This window comes from Cataglyphis hispanica, chromosome 7, assembly GCF_021464435.1.
Source record: "Cataglyphis hispanica isolate Lineage 1 chromosome 7, ULB_Chis1_1.0, whole genome shotgun sequence".
NCBI lineage: Eukaryota > Metazoa > Arthropoda > Insecta > Hymenoptera > Formicidae > Cataglyphis > Cataglyphis hispanica.
In genome coordinates this window covers 3,269,592-3,287,493 of record NC_065960.1, presented here as the reverse complement: position 1 = coordinate 3,287,493, position 17,902 = coordinate 3,269,592, and the positions used below count along the sequence as shown (strand labels likewise).

Below are 17,902 nucleotides of genomic sequence, written 5' to 3'. Positions count from 1 at the left end.
ATCGGAAGGATTATTTCCAAAAATTACAATCCGCGTTTCCAGATTGTATCGTGCAGATTCGACTGTACTGTTCCGTCTGCTAAGATTTAATTTATGATGAGATCCCGACGCGACTGGTATTAAAATCTATAATGAATGAGCGAAATGAATTGTACGTGCGTCTCGCTTTTAGTTGAACCAGATCCTCGCGATTTCTGTTTTGGGACTACAAGGGTCGTGTGAGAAAATTAATTTCGCCGGAACTTTCGCGTTCCCGTTCGTTCGTTAAAGCGAACAGTGTTACGTTCGAGCATGAATTATCATTTGCATGAACTGTAGCGGGATAGTTTCCGCCTCTTGTAAGTTAAAGTTGAGCCTTTTGCATGGAATATCCGCGTTGGTTCCAATTTGATGAAAAAGAGGCTTCTTTCTTCGACAGAATATTGCGATGCGGCATGCCACTCGGGTTTTGGGAAAAAACCACAGCGCCATTTCACACAAAATTAAAGTGTTTCTCGAGAGACTTTCAAATTCCCGACGACGGAAGGAGCGATTTTCTTCGTACATTTTCATTGCATCCGTTGTACGATTTGCTCGGCCGCTAAATATTCCAGCGGAGAAAGATTTCCGCTGAGAGGATTTCAGATCCAGCCAGTCGCCGGATGCGCCGACTGTTTTCACGAGGATTTCCACCGCGAACTGCTCGTTTTCCGTCTATGGGACGTTGAAGAGCTTCTCGCGGCTTTGTCGAATGAAAAATCAATTAACGCGCCGCCATTCTCTTCTCACGCGAATGAAGCCATTAATGATGTACTTCCTAGAAATGTCTGGAAAATTGATATTACTCCTCGTTATCCCATGATAACCCTTGTCGTAATTAATATCATGATTATTAATGTTGATAATGCAATGGAGAATATCTTTTTATATATTTCTAATTAAAATTGTTTTTAATGTAATTGTATTCATTGCAGCTATGCGCACACATAGCATTGATAAACAATCTGATAAGATTCCGATACGAAACTTATTTATAACATTTTACAAAAGGCATTGTAATATTATTTTGAACTACATGTTTCTTTATTTGATATAATAAATCGCATAATTAATTTAACTCTGATTAATAAAACGTACAAAATACGTACTCAAGTTTCTTTTGTTTCTATGTTTTAGAATTCTGATATCCTTTGAGAGAGAGGGGCTTTTGCTTCGTGGACTTGGAGCGGCGCGCACCAGTGAGTATGCCGAATCTTGTAATAGGATTATAAATTGTAAACGGCTGCAAGAAATGAGCGCGTCTATTCCAGCCCCCTTTCCCTTCCCCTTTCCACCGCTATTCTCTCTACTATCGACTATATAGCGCGGCGCTTAATTCCCAAGGCGGTGTTTAAAGAGCGGCGAAACGCCGAAATTGCTGGTAATTAACGTGAGCCTCGACTACGCTCTCACCCATTCCAGGATCGAAATCAAATCGACCGTGGCCGCAGCCCGTCGATTTATTTCGCCGACCACGTATGCGAAATGGTGCTTTTCGCATCGAACATGGGCGCCGTATATGTGCAATTCGAAAGCTTTCCAGTCACTCGTAACGTTACAATTTCGCGTTAGAATGAAAATTAATTAACGCAATAAATAACACGGTATATGTTTTCTTTAAACACTTTTCGAGCCAAAATAGTTCAACGCCTATAACGTCAAAATTATATGTTTATGTATATTTGTGATTGTTTATGTATATGCGCGATGTAACTGACGACACACGTGCGTTGGGTCACACAGGAGACAGAAGCACGCACATACACATGATTTCGGGAATATATTCTTGTCCGCAATATCAGTTGCAAAAAAGACGCGAAACCAGACACAACGTCAAGGTCAGTATATTTCTCTCTCTTTTATTCCTGGATTTGCGAGTCCGTATTCGCGTATTGCTTCAAGCAGATTGAAACTTTTCGTTACCGATGAATTTCAAAAGAACCGTCGATGCACATCGGTCCGGGGGGAACGCGGGGTGTACGCATGTCCGTCGCAAAGTATGGGAGAAAAATCTCTTTTTCCGCGACGCGGTCAAATAAATATTTTTCCAACGGAATACAAAGCCCATGATACCTACGTAACGTCGCTCGAGTTTTTCGACGGGCTTCGAGATAATATCGGCCTCGTCCTTGGAACGACACGAGATCTTTCTGTCTGAAGAGACATCTCTCTTCGCCTTTACAATCCTGTGATAGATATGTTTACGTTTGTATATGTCTGCGTGGTACGCGTTTCTACGCATGGTTGGACCGCGAAGCTACCGCCAGAGGTTGGCGTTGGTATTCACTTGATTGACGATGTTACGCTGCGGGAATGGAGCCGTGGCGGAGGCTGATCTGTTGATGTCAACCGAAATTTAGCAATGTACTCAATGAGAAATGTGTCTGTTACGCGCTCATGTAGTTTAGACTTATTATTAATTTAGAATCGCGCATTTTGTTGCTCATTTATTAATGTCCCTCAGAGAATTACGATAATTTCGATTAATTACGATATTACGACATTATGTTCCGACGTTATTTCATTACTTCGTTGCTCGCAACGTCGCGCCGTGTGTTTCTCGTCAACGGGCGAAATAAGCGGGGTAAAATTTCTGCGCCGACGACGTCGCCACAAGTAGACTTCTTTCAGCACGCTGAATGCAAGCATCGGCGACGCGACAGCTGGAAGAAAGGGTGTCTCGGTGGAGTTGGCGTGCTTAATTGAAATCAAGCCCGCGTCGCGGTGGAAGGTTCTTTGCGTTTAAGTAGACGCGCAGGACGGAGGGGGAAAAAAAAAAGAGAGAAATGCGATGTTTCGGGAATGAATGAGAGAATGGCTTTCCATGCTAAAGAATTATACCGAGCTGTAAGCTTAGCGAAGAGAACAGGCGCGTAACCGATCGGTTAAAAAATATTATTAGGTAATTGAATTTTTTATTTTAAGAACAATCGATCATAAGAACAATTGAGATTCGAAAGGAAAAGTCTATAAATGGATTTGACTCGATTTTAACATGCACGGCGGGTTCGTACGTTATCCTTGTCGTATCGTGAGCGACGAGGTAACTTTTCTTTGAAGACACAGTTCTCTTCCTTTCCTCGCTAAGCACTACCGAGAGCGTCTTATTTATTCATGCACACTGCAGCCGGTTTGCGATTACCGCAAGAGACGGAGAATTGGTACGGAAAATAATTTAAAGACGAGTAAAATCCCTAAGCTGGCTCCTCGGCAGCTTTGCATACCTCAACATCATTTAAATGCAGCTTCGCCGTTTAATTGGTTATTTACATTTTATAGCGCGCCCGTTTCCTCTTGGCGTTCCGCTGATTGAAAGCCATCTTTTTTCAAGTGTCGCATATTGCGTAACGAACATACACGCGAATACGAGCAACGGAAATGCAAATAGCCGATACCGCTTAACGACAGTTTGCAATTCACCGGCGAGCGAGCCAGTTAGCGGAACCGGAGTCGCAAAAAAAAAACAAAAAAATTGTTCGTCGATATTACGCTTTATTCGTTGATTTTTCGAAGTGCGATTCTTTCAAAACCTGTGTGAACTTGCGGAGACTGACGTTCTCTCTTCCTCATCTCTCGTTGTTCTTTTTTCTTTTTTTTGCACGCCTCTTGCCGAGTCCCCGCTTCCACGTTGCTCCTTTTCGCTGCTCGTTTCCGCAAGCCGGTAATATCGGCGATATATTAAAGTCGAACCGCATTGTGTCGAGTATACAGTAACTTATGGAGGTGAAACGATCAATCGAAGCCGATCGGACGCAAAAGGCTTTCGCAACGGATATACCTGTCTCAAATGCTGCGGGAAATGGACGATCCTTTCGAGCGATGATGCGCCCTGACATCCTCGTAAATATTTTCAATCGTCCTTTCCGATCGCCGTGAGATTCGCGAGATTCGATCGCGGCCCACATCGAACAAGAATCGTTTCAAATTCGTCCTGCAATAACGTCGTGGCGAGGCGCATCTCTCACTGAGAATTTTATTCCACACAATCAAATGGAATATATTACCGGCGCGTTATCGGAATAATATCGTTATAGAACATCATTCTCAATATTGTCGTGCAAAATCATATTTTTTTCATATCACGCGATGTATATATATGTGATATAAAATTGGCATTATGAAAAGTATTCCACACGAGGAAATGGCGAATATTTAAAAAATATCGTATGTTTGGTCGCGGGTAAAATAAACAGAAAGAAATTTCGGACTCTGCGCTGTCGGCAGAAACGTCTGTCTACATTGCAGTGTGTTAAAGTGCGGTGTTCCCGTACTGCTTGAGTCATGTAACTCCGAGGCTCGCGCGTCGTCTGATTTACATTCTCACTTCGCCCACACAACGTCTTCTCGCGGTGACGACGGTGCAGGCATACAGAAAGCAGCATGCTGGCTGTTTGCACGCGTGAACCGGCATGTGAAATACGAGAGAGCAAGCAAAACTCGTTGCATCTCCTTTGTTGCATCTCACCACGCTTGGTTGCATCGCCTTCCAAAGGCGATGTTGCGTTTAACTATATTGTGCGTTTCCTTTCTAGTTTTCGTGCTCCCTTCTCTCAAGTCGAAAGATTAATGCGTATATCTTTATCTCGCTTTAAATGCAGAAAAAAATTGCAGTTAAAAAATATCTAATATTTCCCATATTTTACTGAAGATTAATATATTTGCAATTAATTAAGAGGGGAAAAGTATCGCAAGGAGGAATAAGATTTTTAAAAAAATTCGAAAAATGTAAACATCCAGTCGCCTTGATTGCGTAAGAGAACAACTTTGTACACATTCTCATATGAGAAGGAGAAAATATGACTTGAGAATAAGAACTCTTTATTAATCTAAATGCTTTGAGTTCTGCCTGTATCTCGCTTAGCATTCCTCACTGACGACACTGATATTTTAATATAGAAAAGAGACTACCAAACTATATATCTATACATCTGTGTAAAATAATGTTGCACTTATAATTAATGATGATAGGATTCCATAAATCATCTGTTCCTATTAAGATTCTGGATCCTTTGAGAAACCGATTCTTTCATATAATTTTTTCAAGATAAAAACGGCGGCGACCTTTCATAAAATTATAATGTATGCACTTCTCTTCACTTCCTTTCTTTCCGCCTTCTCCCGTTTGTAGCCTTTCACTCAAAAATCGCAGAATACGCCGATGAAAATCTCACGAGTATAGTCGATATTGTCAAAGGTGTGGAGAGTATGCACTTATCTTGCGCAATGGTCTTCGCGGGGATGGGATACAAGATTGGTTCGGATAGTAGGAAAGCGCGTGTAAAAGTCGATGGATTCGAGTATAGACGCATCCTACGCGACATAGTAAGAGGTAAGGAAAAAAGAATATATCGCGCGCTCTTGTGTTGTACCATGTCAGACGGGGGCTGAGGAAGAGAGGGTATGCGAGAGAAAGAGAAAACGAAGAAGAGAGAGGGAAGAAGTAAGCACGAATATTCTATGAAGGGGAGTTTATTCGCCATTTTATGCATTCGCGACGCGCACTTTTATGCATTCACTTTTACGGGCTGGAAAGCGACTTCTTATTCCGTGGAAGCACGGGGTGCGCGGAAAGGAAGGGAGAGACGACGGTGGCGGCAGAGCTGGGCCGGAGGGTGGCAAAAGATGGCTCGATGTAAACTTAACGTGCGGTCTTTTGTTTCCTACTCCTTCTTTCACACTTTCATGTATAATAATGACGAAAGTCATTGACCGACATCAATTCCTCAGTTTTTTCACTCATTGCAAGTCCACTCAACATTTATCTCTATTATCTGAGAGAGAGAGACATCTTGTGTAAGAAAAATATAATTATTTTTCGCGAAAATAAATATGGATATTAACAATTCTTGCAATTGTTATATGCATCTTAAAGTAATGTTTACTTAGCAAAAAAATTAAAAATGTATAATTCTATTCATAATTAGATACACTACTGTTACTGTCGCAAGAGTCATCTAGTTCTTTATGACAGATAAAAGCGTAGCGGCTCCGAGCAAAGAATAAAGTCCTTATTTATTCGCGACTTCTCATTAAATGCGAATAAATAGAATCGAGACAAAAGAACTTTATTAAATGCGGGATTTGGCCGGATTGGAGGATTGGGTAAATAATAAAATGAATCGATTGCTCTGTTCGGTCGAGGCCGAAGGGAGACGCGACGTGAGGGAAGAAAAAAGTCACGAAACATTCGGTACCTAATCGATCAGGTTACTCCAATATTGCTGGAGCCGAGCTCGCGGCAGGGTCATTAAAAGCCGATCCCTCGAATGATTGTTCGTTGAAATTTATTGCTTCGCATGGCGCGTACTGAATTCGAAATTCCGCCGTCGAGGGAGAATTTCACGCGTAAGTGAGAACATGCGTAAGAGCGAGGCTTCCGAGGCGTTGTTCCTCCGTAAATTACGGCGCGTTCCTGGGAAGACGCCACTTACAAGGTTAGCGTAATCGCTAACGCTTACGCGAAAGTCATTATCTCTCGCACAGTGTGGGGAAAAGTGAAGAGACAATAGAATAGTTTTTTTTTTTATTTTATACAGGTAATCCGTTATATATGAATGAATTAATTACGCTCTCACGGTTAGAACAGGAAGGCCGTGTTTGGCTCGCCTTATTGTTCTCTTTGTGAGATAAGATAAGATTACTTTTACTAGTTGTGCGCAAGGGGGACCCAGGTGCATCGTGTTCCAAGCATGTACGTTGACATAGATCGTGACCACTTCCGTTATCGTAATATGGCTTCTTCTTGTTATCTCTATGTGTCTGCGCTTCGCTTTCGTTCTTTTTTTGTCTTCATTTTGACGGAAAACCCACAAGCGTCCCCCAAGAACATATTCTCTTTCGCAAAAATAACATTGATGAAAAGAAGCTTCACGGAATAAAAAAGAAATTGCTCGCAAACGTAACAAAAAGCGTCTTTCGCATTTTTATAATTTTATATACTTTTACTTCTTCTCTATACTTCTTTTCTATACTATAATTTTATATACTTCTTGTAATATTGAAAAAGAAAACCTATATATTTGCTTATTATTAAAACGTACAAAAAAGTGACCAACTAAATTTTATTATTCATTTATCAAAAACATTGCTGCAATGAATTCAATGCACTCGATAAAAATGGATGATTTTATTTCAACATAGATATGATATCACTTTCGTGCATATAGCTCTTTATAAAAAAAAGTTAAAAATGATATCAATAAAGATAAGATTTTGCTTTTTCATTACGAGAATTTTGATGCGAATGCAATCTCGGATGCACCTTCATCCGTCCGATTAAAATCGCGTAAAAGCGCCGATTACACGCGATCGTGTTTTTAGCCAGCGGCGCTCGTTATGGTTCAACGTCAGTCGAACGGAAATATAAAGAGAGAGCTTTGAGGAATAGTATTCTCTTCTCTCTTTCTCTTTTTCTATGTGCTGATTTTCGGCGTTGATGGCGGGCAGATCACTCAATGTGAGAGAAATTGCGGTCGAGAGAAAAGAAGCAAATAAGGGTTTGGAGAAAAGGTAGATGCACCGAGCAACCGGATGGGTGGAAGAAAAAGAGGTAGTAACACGTGCAGAACGACCAGCGGAGAGAGTTCGCGCTTGCGATTCTCTCACGTTACTGCGGACGCGCCGATTCGAGTCCGGTCGACTGATTCCTCCTCGTCGTATCACGGGCCGAGGAAATTTCCTATCGCAACGATGCGGGGAAATGACGTGGAAAATCGGAATAAATGCCCCATTGCTCCATTGTACCCTTTTTTCTTTCCTATCCATCTTCGCATCACTCTCGTTTTCCTTTCAATTCTCTACATTATGAATATCTTCATTATAATTATTACTGGTGTCACAAATCTGGATCTCTATAATACTCATATTATCATTTTATTGAAATTTATAAATTATATCATGTCTTTCATGTCTCCCTCTAATATGCGATTTACATAAATATTCAATAGATGCATATAGACAAGAAATTTTTATATACATAGAAAAAAACGTTGAAACTTTTATTTTCTTAAAGTTGCGCTATAAAAAATTATATATATATATATATATAATATTTTTTCCAAGCGAGATTATTCTAAAATTCAATTTTAATATAAGAAGATAAGGATTTGAATATTCTATTCTATATGTAAATAAAATTCTCTCATCTTCTCTATAATAATATCTTGTTCATAATATATATTGCGCATACATCTGCATTTTCATTTTTCTCGCTTGGCTTCTTTTCTTCCGACGGTTTTTATTTCCAGCCTCGTGACCCCCGCACTCGTTAACGGTATGAATTGCTCGCTTCTTCATAGTCGACCATTATCTTGTCTGGTCAGCATCATGGATGCATTCAGTATTCAGATTATATATATAAAACAACTTGTGTGTGTGTGTGTGTGTGTGTGTGTATGTGCTTCAATTCATTTCTTATTTCTCGTATAGTTAAAGTTCTATCATTACATTAAATTGTCACGAGATAGATATTCGAGATAATAGAAGAAATGATATATACAAAAATTGTGAATGATACAAAAATATTACTATTATTATTTTATGTTCTATATAGTTATAATATAATAATAAACAAACAAAATAAATAACAAATACATTAAATGCAACTTGACGCTATTTTATTCATTGATAACATTAATATCTTGTTATAATCTAAAAAGAGAGAGAAATAAGAAATACTCACACACACACACACACAAATTATATTTATTTAAAATCATTATTTTAAAGTAACAATCGCGGTAGAAAATCCGTTCGAGAATACAATGTGGCAACGGGAAGAAGAGAAATAGTCTTGGCGGTAAAATCGGGTCGCGGGTGTACGAGAAGCTTTCGAGAAAGAAACAAATGGCACCTTCGTGGCTCAATCTATCGGCTCATTTGAATAAGTCGAACGCGTCGGATGCGTTCCTACGCGTCGTTTCTTTCTCTTCTTTCTCATCTCTTTCTTCGTCGCTTCTCGTCTTTCTCACATTTGCCATCTTCATCCTTCTCGATGCTTCTATTCATCCCCTTGTTCCCTACGCGAGGGCTGTCCTCTGTTCCCGGATGATGATGATGGTAGCGTCGACATCTTTGCACAGTATTTTAAACGTCTCTTGATGGAAATCGCTATTGTGCTGTCGATTTTACCTCTTGCCGTGAATCAATTCTTTCGAAAGGCTTGATTCTAGCTTGCCATACAGTGCTTCATCTCGCTTTCATTGATTATTGGCATATCCCGTTGAGTTTCGTTCCCTGGAGATGTAAAATACATAGTGTGCGACAGGCATATTCGATAATAATTAAAGTGTGCAAGTTTAATATCCAAATGACGTGTCTATTTACGTGCCATTTTCGCGTCTGGTTTCATCAACGACAAATAATTTATTCAATAAGTGCACTTATTCGCCTTTTTTGAATCGAAATAAGTAAATTATATAGACATAATCTATAAGTAAGTTGTCTTTTATCGATTAATGGAAAAGAGAAGTCAAACTTTTTCACGATCGAGAAATTTTGTGTTGATAATTTTTCCAACGTTTCATCGTCATGCGCGATAAATTTGAGTGCTTTTCGGCTCGTTACTCCTTTTCCGTTTTTTCATAAAAATTCACGCACGCACGCCTTCTTATCTCTCCCTTTATTGCCCGTTTTACGCGCGCGTGATTTTATGGTAAAAGTAGCTTCGGCTAGGTACGAGATTTAGGAAACGGATTTTGGATGACGGCGAAACGGAGGCGGAAGTAATGCCAAGGAGGCAGGCGGAAGCTTTTCGAAAGTTTCCATCGAGATTTTGTGTCGACTTCCTCGCGAAGCGTTCACAGTCCACGATGGGATCTTCCACGCGAAGAAAACACGTGGCTGCATTGAGTTTTCCTCCGTTGGGAATAGAATTCTTCTCGTATCCCCGATATATCACATTCTGAAGTTTCGGGAAGTTCAAAATGCTTCACAAGGGAGGGTTCCGCGAAATCGGAGAAATCATGTATTGCAATGAGGAGGCTAGAGCGTTGTCGTGAAATATCAACGTAGGATCGATAGCGATATAATCGCTGATAAAATATATTTCTCTAATAAATAATTTTGCTCAATGGAATTTTTTTTCTCTCATACATGGAGCCGCGATTGCGATTTTGTATAAATTTTGATTCTGAACTATTTGCATAAACGCATTTTCTTTCTATCATTTTATATTTATTCGCAAACATCGATAATGTTTGTTTTGATCGCGATATATTCTCTAATATTCTTATCGTATCGAAAGATTACAGTAGTGATATAAAATTCCCTTTTTGGAAAGATGAAGGAACGGAATAAGAATAAAATTCAATCTTTCAGCGAAAATCAAATGTATATTCTTTTACGTAAACACGAGATATACGATGTAGATAAATGTATGGTCTTTTTCCGCAAAATATAAGTGTCGCGTTTGCGCTTTCGGGCCAGCGAGTGCATTAAGAACATTCGCTTCGAAATCTCGAGCGCCGCGGCGCCGATATGTATGCAGCGAATAACGATAAAGCACTCCCTGGTGTCTCCGGTGGATTTCTCGGCGAAGCCAGTCGCACCGCGGCCGCGTCCGTTCGCCCGTGTCGGAAAATAAGTATCCGCCTCGTATTACCGGAGGATCCCGCGGGAATTGTAAAACGGAAGGCGGGCCGCGATAATTCTGTAGGTGTCGAGAGAAGATTCCGGAGAAATGGCATCTTGGCCGAGTGCCCGTGTCTGTATCCGCGGCGTGGCGCGGCGCGCGGCTCCGAGGGGTGTCGCGAAAGGAAATAACTGGACGCTTCTTTTAATACGTTTGCTTTCGAAATATGTACTCTTCTATCCCTTAGTGGAGTCTTCTCTTTCGAATAATTTATGCGAGACATTATTCCTCATTAATCTGCTCCTTTTTTTTTTTTTTTAATGACAGATGCTATTATTAATCCGAGATGATTGACGTTGAAACCAACGCGGTTGTAAATTTGGCAGCTTTTATAACAAATAATTAAAACTTATATTAATTCGAAAAACAGTCATCGGTTGTTCACACCGTAAAGAATTTATTGTAAGACTTGCAGAGAGAGATAAACGCCATTAAATAGCAAGGCAGGAATGAGGAATGACACTTTTAATGGCACTCCGTCCTTCTCGACCGGTCCGACTTTTTTCCACTCGTCTCTTCTCTTCGCGAAACTCCGCTTTTGGCCTCCCTCCTTCCTTGACGCGGCGACCTCCGGGCATTGTTAAGTTTTCCAACCCTCTGCCCCATTTGCTCGTCAACTCCCGCGGGGGTGGCTGGCGCCCCGAATGGTTTCTGCTTTGTCTTCCTCGGCCAAACATGTAGTGTCAGGCGGCCCACCGCCTCGTTTCGGCTTTGCTCTTCTCGCGCTCTAATTGTACCGCTTTAGCTCGGTTTATCTTGATGTAGCTATTTCTAAATTCTCCTCTGTCTGTTCTGCTAGCTTAATGTGTTGGATGTTACCTCGTAGAATTGCATGTCGGTAAATTCCGTCAAAAGCAAATATGCGGGTCCCATGTAAAATGAAAAAAATTCAGAAACCCCTGTTTTATACATATACTTTTAAAAATAATTACTTAATTGGATAAAAAGTAACAAATATAGATAAAACGTAAGATGAAAATATAGATTTCTATTAGCTCTTTTTATGGCGTTCATTAATAATATTACAATGACAAACTTTTTTTAACTTTAAGTTTAACGGAAGCCTCGCATAGCAATATGATTTGTGTCAGGTTGTAAATGTATCACCGATAATTCTGATTTATCGACGAACATTTCTGCCTTCCTGCATGTAAATTGCGACAAAATTGTTTTTTTTTTCCCGCCAGCTATACAGCGTGCTTTCAAAAATGACGATTTATTTTAATCAAGACACGTTGGTAAATATTAATTAAGGAAAAAAAAATGGAAAAACGAGAGACTTCCTCGACAGTGATGGTGTTTCAATTTATTCGCGGTTTAATTGAAAAGTGAACAATTTACATATATTATTTCATAAGCATGTTATTTTATTAGTCCATAAAGTAAACGATACAAAATTTCATACAGATATATTTTCAGAAATGACGATATCAGTACACGAAGAAATTTTGCGGTATAATTTTATCGAAATAGCCGAATTTTTTCATTAAGTATCTTGATAAATTTTTACATTTTCCAAAGTAAGGAGAATACAATTTACATTCAATTCTTCTACTTGACGGCATTTCATTATTATATCTTTACGTGATTAAAATCGAAATATAATTTTTTAAAGAATTGTCGGATGAAGCGAGATGCGAAAAAATATCTGCTTACGTCAGTCGACGATTGAAGCCTCGCCATCGATTGACGCTCAAACTCGATACCCCGTTCTCTTTGTCTTTCACGTCACGTGTCGTGTTTGGGAGGGATGGAAACAAGAGACGATGGTACTTTTCTCCTCTCCTCTACTTCTCTCGTATCTTCTTCGTATGTCCGATATGAAAAGCTGGCGCGACACGTATTTTATTTTATAGAAAGTATGGTCAAGTATATGTCACACTAGCGAACGAAAAGAGGGAAGATACGGTTGGTAGGGTTGGGTTGATGGCTCTGGTAGTTGGAGCGCCAGCATCCACAAGGGACCAACGCTCTCCCTCGAGCATCGTTATTCACAACTATTCTCGACTAGTCAGAGGGTGCGCGAATACAGGTTAGCCAGCCTCGAGCTACGACGACTCTGTTCTATTATTCAGCCGTCCTCAAAGAGATCGGGACTGCGGTAGACGGATAGATAGATAAAAAGAGAACAAGAGAAAAAATAAAGAATTCCGTGATTCTTTCGGCAATGTGAAGAAAGTCTTAAAGCACTATGTTTCTTTTGCTTCGGTCGTTCCTTATCTTTCAATCCGCTTGCGAGTAAGTAAAAGCGATTAAAAGTAATAATCCTGTTACTACGAAAAATTCGCTAAACTTTATATCCAGTTTTTTTTTTCCGAATCGTCGCGATAATAAAATTTTTTTTCAATTGTTGCAAAAATAGTATGTTGTTGACATTTAGTTCTGCTGCACCGATATCAAAAGCAGCCTCGAAGAAGCCTGTTTTCTTATCATGGAATAAATCTCTCGGGATGCATTGCCCTTGTCTCAGCCCAGATAACAGTGCAGCGACACACGTCTCAATGTCCTGTACTATAGATAGATGCTCGAGCGAGGGTCGCGTGTCGAAGACAGCAATTTCGAATGTGTCGCGTGTTTTCAATCACATATTTCAATCGGCGCGACAGCGAGCACATAGCGTAAAATACGTCACGGTCAGCGAGCGCCTCTACGAACGTCGCTGCCGCCGTCGTCGTAGAGGGTGGTCGGTGGTTAAGGGTAGAAGTGATATATACACGCGGCCATTGCCACTGCTACATTCCGTCGGATGTTACATGGTTTCATGGTGAAATACCGAGACTCTGAACATACACACACTTCTTTTTTTCCCTTTTCTCTCCCTTTCTTTCTATCTTCCACTTTATCCCTCTCAGCCTTTCTGCGTCCATCTTGTCCGTTTTCTTTTTTTCCCTTCCTCCCCTTCCTTTTCTTTCTCGCTTTATATCATTCCATTCCGCTCTCTCGCATCGTCCAGTTTATCTCCATTCTTCTTCGCCGTTTCCCCTATCGTCCGCTCGTATCCCTTCGTTTCTGCGTCTGGTATCGCATTCTCTTTTACAGCTGGATGAGGATAATGTCCGCGTGACCTTTGCCGTTAGCGAGACCTCTTCGTTTTCCACGCGTTCCATCGCGTGGCAGCCCATCGCGTCCTCTCCCCTTCTTGTTTCGCAAAGCGAACAAGGCCCGCGTGGATGGAATTTTATGCTGGCTGCGCTCGTAAAAATGTGCCGGGGATGAACCTGGATTATGGAAATGCTCGGTAGCTAGTACCCTTCTTTTTTTCTCTCCGTGCATGGGGAGAGCCAGCGACGTTAACGAATCCGCGTAGGAACGTGTTTTTAGCTGATCTGGATTTAGCGTAGAACAAGAGCAGTTCCGTGCTCGGTTCGTTAATCGGTTCCCGACACGTTTCTCGACATTATATCCCGCAACATATTTGCGAGATAGCGCTACATACTAAAAAGGTCACGTTTAAATAAAACGATTACACAATATTAAAAGAGATCACGTTTTTAGTTTTACAGAGCTGTGAATTTTTATAACGCGTCCTTTAAAATGTCGCTGTTTATGTCACATGCGTCCGTCACGCGTGCTTTCCGAGCTGTCTTTCCGGATGAAATAGCGTCGCGCGGAGCTTGACACACAGAACGTTCCACCGATTTCACGATCGAACAAACGGATGCGACGAGCGGTGAGCTAAAAAGTTAGGCCGCCTATTGTACGAAGTGACTAACGACGGAGGGAAAATTTTATAGCTATGCTATTATCGAAAAGATCTATAATAGGCCCCGCGGGATGAAACGGGATTATTTGAGGATTGAGGAACGTGCTGAGAGAAAGAGAGAGCTAGCCTATACGTTACCTTCTGTCCTTTCAGCGTCGCGTATACGCAAAGCCGAAATGAAATGAAACACGCATGGCACGGCTTCTCGTAGAATTTAATTTAATCTTTCTCATTCGGCTCCAGTGTCAGCGGACATTGGTTGGATTGGCGCGCATCCGTTATTTGGTTTGATCGACGTTAGTTAATTCAAACGAATGGATCGATCGCGAGCGTGTCCCGTCGTGACAAGATCGTGAGAGGCGCGCGCCGTGAATACAGATTTTGCCTGGGGAAGTAGATAGGTAGGTAGACAAGCTCCCCTCTTTTTTTTTTTTTTCTCTCTTTCTCTTGCGCTTGCATGCGAGCCAAGCGAGCTTTCGCTACATTTGCATAACCGAAGTTTCCAGTTCCGTTGAACTAATCAATGCCGCCTGGCATCTTTAATTCTCTTCCCGCGTTCCCGTAGAGTCCTTTCTTCGGTGTTTTTAAAGTTTTAAAATTTCGAGAGACGATTTTTCATTATGTTACGGAAAAGTTTCACGATTAACGATTGATGACTGGCCATTCGCTAATGCACCCAACCTATTCATCTTCGAATGGAAGTGTTATTGGTCAGGAGCCAAATATTATCCATAAAATTACATCTTAAAATATATCCTGCACGCCTGGCGTATAACATCTTACGCGTAATATTTTTTCGTATAAAATGTCTGTCGCGCGCGATGGTACGACACGCTCGTAAATTCCGCTTTCTTTATCGCCGAATGCGGATTTAAGGGATACGTGAGGGGTGGTTCCCCCCATGGCACGGTAAGCGTAACGTTGGGCTATTAAACATAACGGCGCTTTTGTAATAAAGATAATGGAGAACAAACAGGTGACTCGAGAAAGATGGATAGAGAGGAAGAGAAATCAGGTAAGGAGATTTCCAACGCGCATCTAGGGCGTTTCCATTCTCTCTGCAAGATTGAAGTACGCAAGCAAGTACTCATGCCGAGAAAGGATCCGAAAGATCGGGATAATGAAAAAAAAGATTGCACTTTGCTTCCCTTTGAAGATGTACAATATTCGATATTGTTCTAAAAGCATATAGAGCACTTTGTCCTTTTCGTATGGAGTAGATTGCGCTCGCGTCACTCCCTTATCGCCGAAACACGCAATATCGAACGAGATTGCTTGCTCGGTTAGTTGGTTGGTTGGTTGCATGCGTGCTTCGGTTTTAGCTACTATCGCCGGCGCCGCGAACGTCGTAATTGGAAAACTTCGGGATTATTTCCCGACACCATCCTCCGGGTGATTTAGTCGGATTAATAAGCGCGGTGTTATCGTTGTCCCGGGCTTTCTTTAACACTTTCATATTGCCAGAGAGCGTTCTCATTTCGCGTTCGGATCCGAGCGTTTTTATCGCTTAGGCTTCGCGAATCCGCGACGACCCGCGGTGTCTGAGATTTATGAGGAGCTCAAGTTCCGAATAATATATCCAATGTATTTTGCAAAGGCTGTATAATATTAACGTAAGATATATATTTTACGACGTATATTCCGTTTTTCCATCTTTCTCTCTCTCTCTCTACATTTATAGAAATACTTGACATATTTACATGAATGATAAAGAAGAAAAAAATTTTATGTCTCTTGTCCGCGAGGGAGTATCTCACTCTCATAATAAATTGACTCTCTTTCGAACGAGTTTTCCACTTTTGCCGTGTACTTTCACTCATACTTTATATATATATTTTAATAAAATATATGAGTGCTTATTAATTCATATAAGCTGCAGTTTCTCACGTATTAATCTTGCGCGAAAAAGTTAACGACCTTTGTCGAGTTTTATTTATCTAAAAGACGGTCGCTGAGAGAGAGAGAGAGAGAGAGAGAGAGAGAGAAAGAAGGAGTTTAAATAGTTTATCGAGCGCTATTATTAGCGCGAGATTATGTTACCCATGTGAACTTCAATGTAGGATAATGTTAGGTTATCGTAAATACAACGTACAGGCGGTACGAGAGAAAGAGCCCGTGAATTACTTCCGAGCGGCTTACGCGAGCAGTTTTTTATACTTTTTAATAGCACGTGCGCTCTCTCTCTCTCTCTCTCTCTCTTGCGACTTTAATTCGTTCGTCGATTTAGCGTTCGACCGTGTCGTTTCCTTACAGTCCAGGTCATCGGGCATACTATGACCACAGTCGTTGAATTTGCATACAAGTTGGTTTTCAAGCTTTTCCTCGTGAACGGGATTGTGTTCTCGCCGTATATATAGAGCGATGGCTTATGGAAAATGGCTCGTTTGTATCATGGTCGAACCTTAATGATACCCCATATTAATAGAATCGTTTGATAAGCATATAATTTTTGATCAAAGTCTTAGTTTCTTATGCCACATACATTTTACGATATAATCTCTATGTTAAAAGTTATAGAAAGTTTTAAGTAAATTGCCGAGAAACTTATAGAAAAATCTTTATACTCTAATCAATTATCTGCGTGTATATCTAAAATTATTTTGATGTAAGAATTTTTGCACTTATTTTATTTTATTGTAAAATCAATTTAATATGAAACTGTGGTGTCTAAATAAAAAGAAATTTTGAGATTCTCTCGAAGGATGAACGCGTTATACTTATTTGTGTTATAGTCACTAAGCGGGATTGCGTAATGTAAGTAGATTAATTACCAAATTAGCTTGAGAAATTTCCAAGTTACATTACACTTAAACTCCATGGCAACTTAAGCTGGAAGTTGCGGTGACGTCGACTTTACTGAAAACCCTTCGTAGACTGGTTATCCTTTAAGCGAAATGCATGTTGTGTATTACGATAAAGTAAAGCGTAAACTGTCGCGTACTATAGCGATTTGATAATTTGTATCTAAGACGTCATTTGTACGAAACGAAATTTTCGTACAAAATGTCACGTGATTTGATATTGTAACTTGCGCAAAATAAATATGCGTCGTATGTTTTAGACTCAAGATATATGAATTCTCGATCTCTTACGCGAAAATATCTCGGCGAACTGTGATATAACTTAATCGCGATACGGAAAGTATCGCGGTCAAAAATTCAATAGCTATTTCTGGCTGCGCGCTATAAGATAAAATCGATATAACGATGTGGTGGCATCCGTTGAACGGAGAGATGAAAGAAAATAATACCTCGCGCGCAAGCACGGAAGCACAAGATTCCCCTTTATACATAAATTCCTTTCTCTCGGAAGCGTGTTTGCGATTACGGAAAGTTCGCGACGCGAAGAGTTTAACGTTCAAGGATGCATACCAAGTACAACGACGGTTAAGTCGCGAATGGAAAATCACTGTTTTCCTATGGAGCCAATTGTGTGTTCTTCTCGCGATTTAAATACAGAAATAACAATATATGTAGTTATACTTATATTGCGACAATCGTGACAACAGTAGAGTAATAACTAATAGAGAAATTTATACATTTTATTAATAT

The 17,902-nt window shown here is 40.4% G+C and overlaps 1 protein-coding gene across 11 annotated transcripts in view; it reads left to right on the top strand.

The window, feature by feature from the left end:
• Positions 1–17,902, top strand: part of LOC126850734 (protein turtle) — a 208,725-nt gene that overhangs the window by 34,001 nt on the left and 156,822 nt on the right. For all 11 annotated transcript variants that reach the window (XM_050594005.1, XM_050594010.1, XM_050594008.1 and 8 more), the window contains one exon: positions 1,156–1,217. The gene's annotated coding sequence lies outside the window, so the exon portion shown is untranslated. The remainder of the gene's footprint in view (positions 1–1,155; positions 1,218–17,902) is intronic.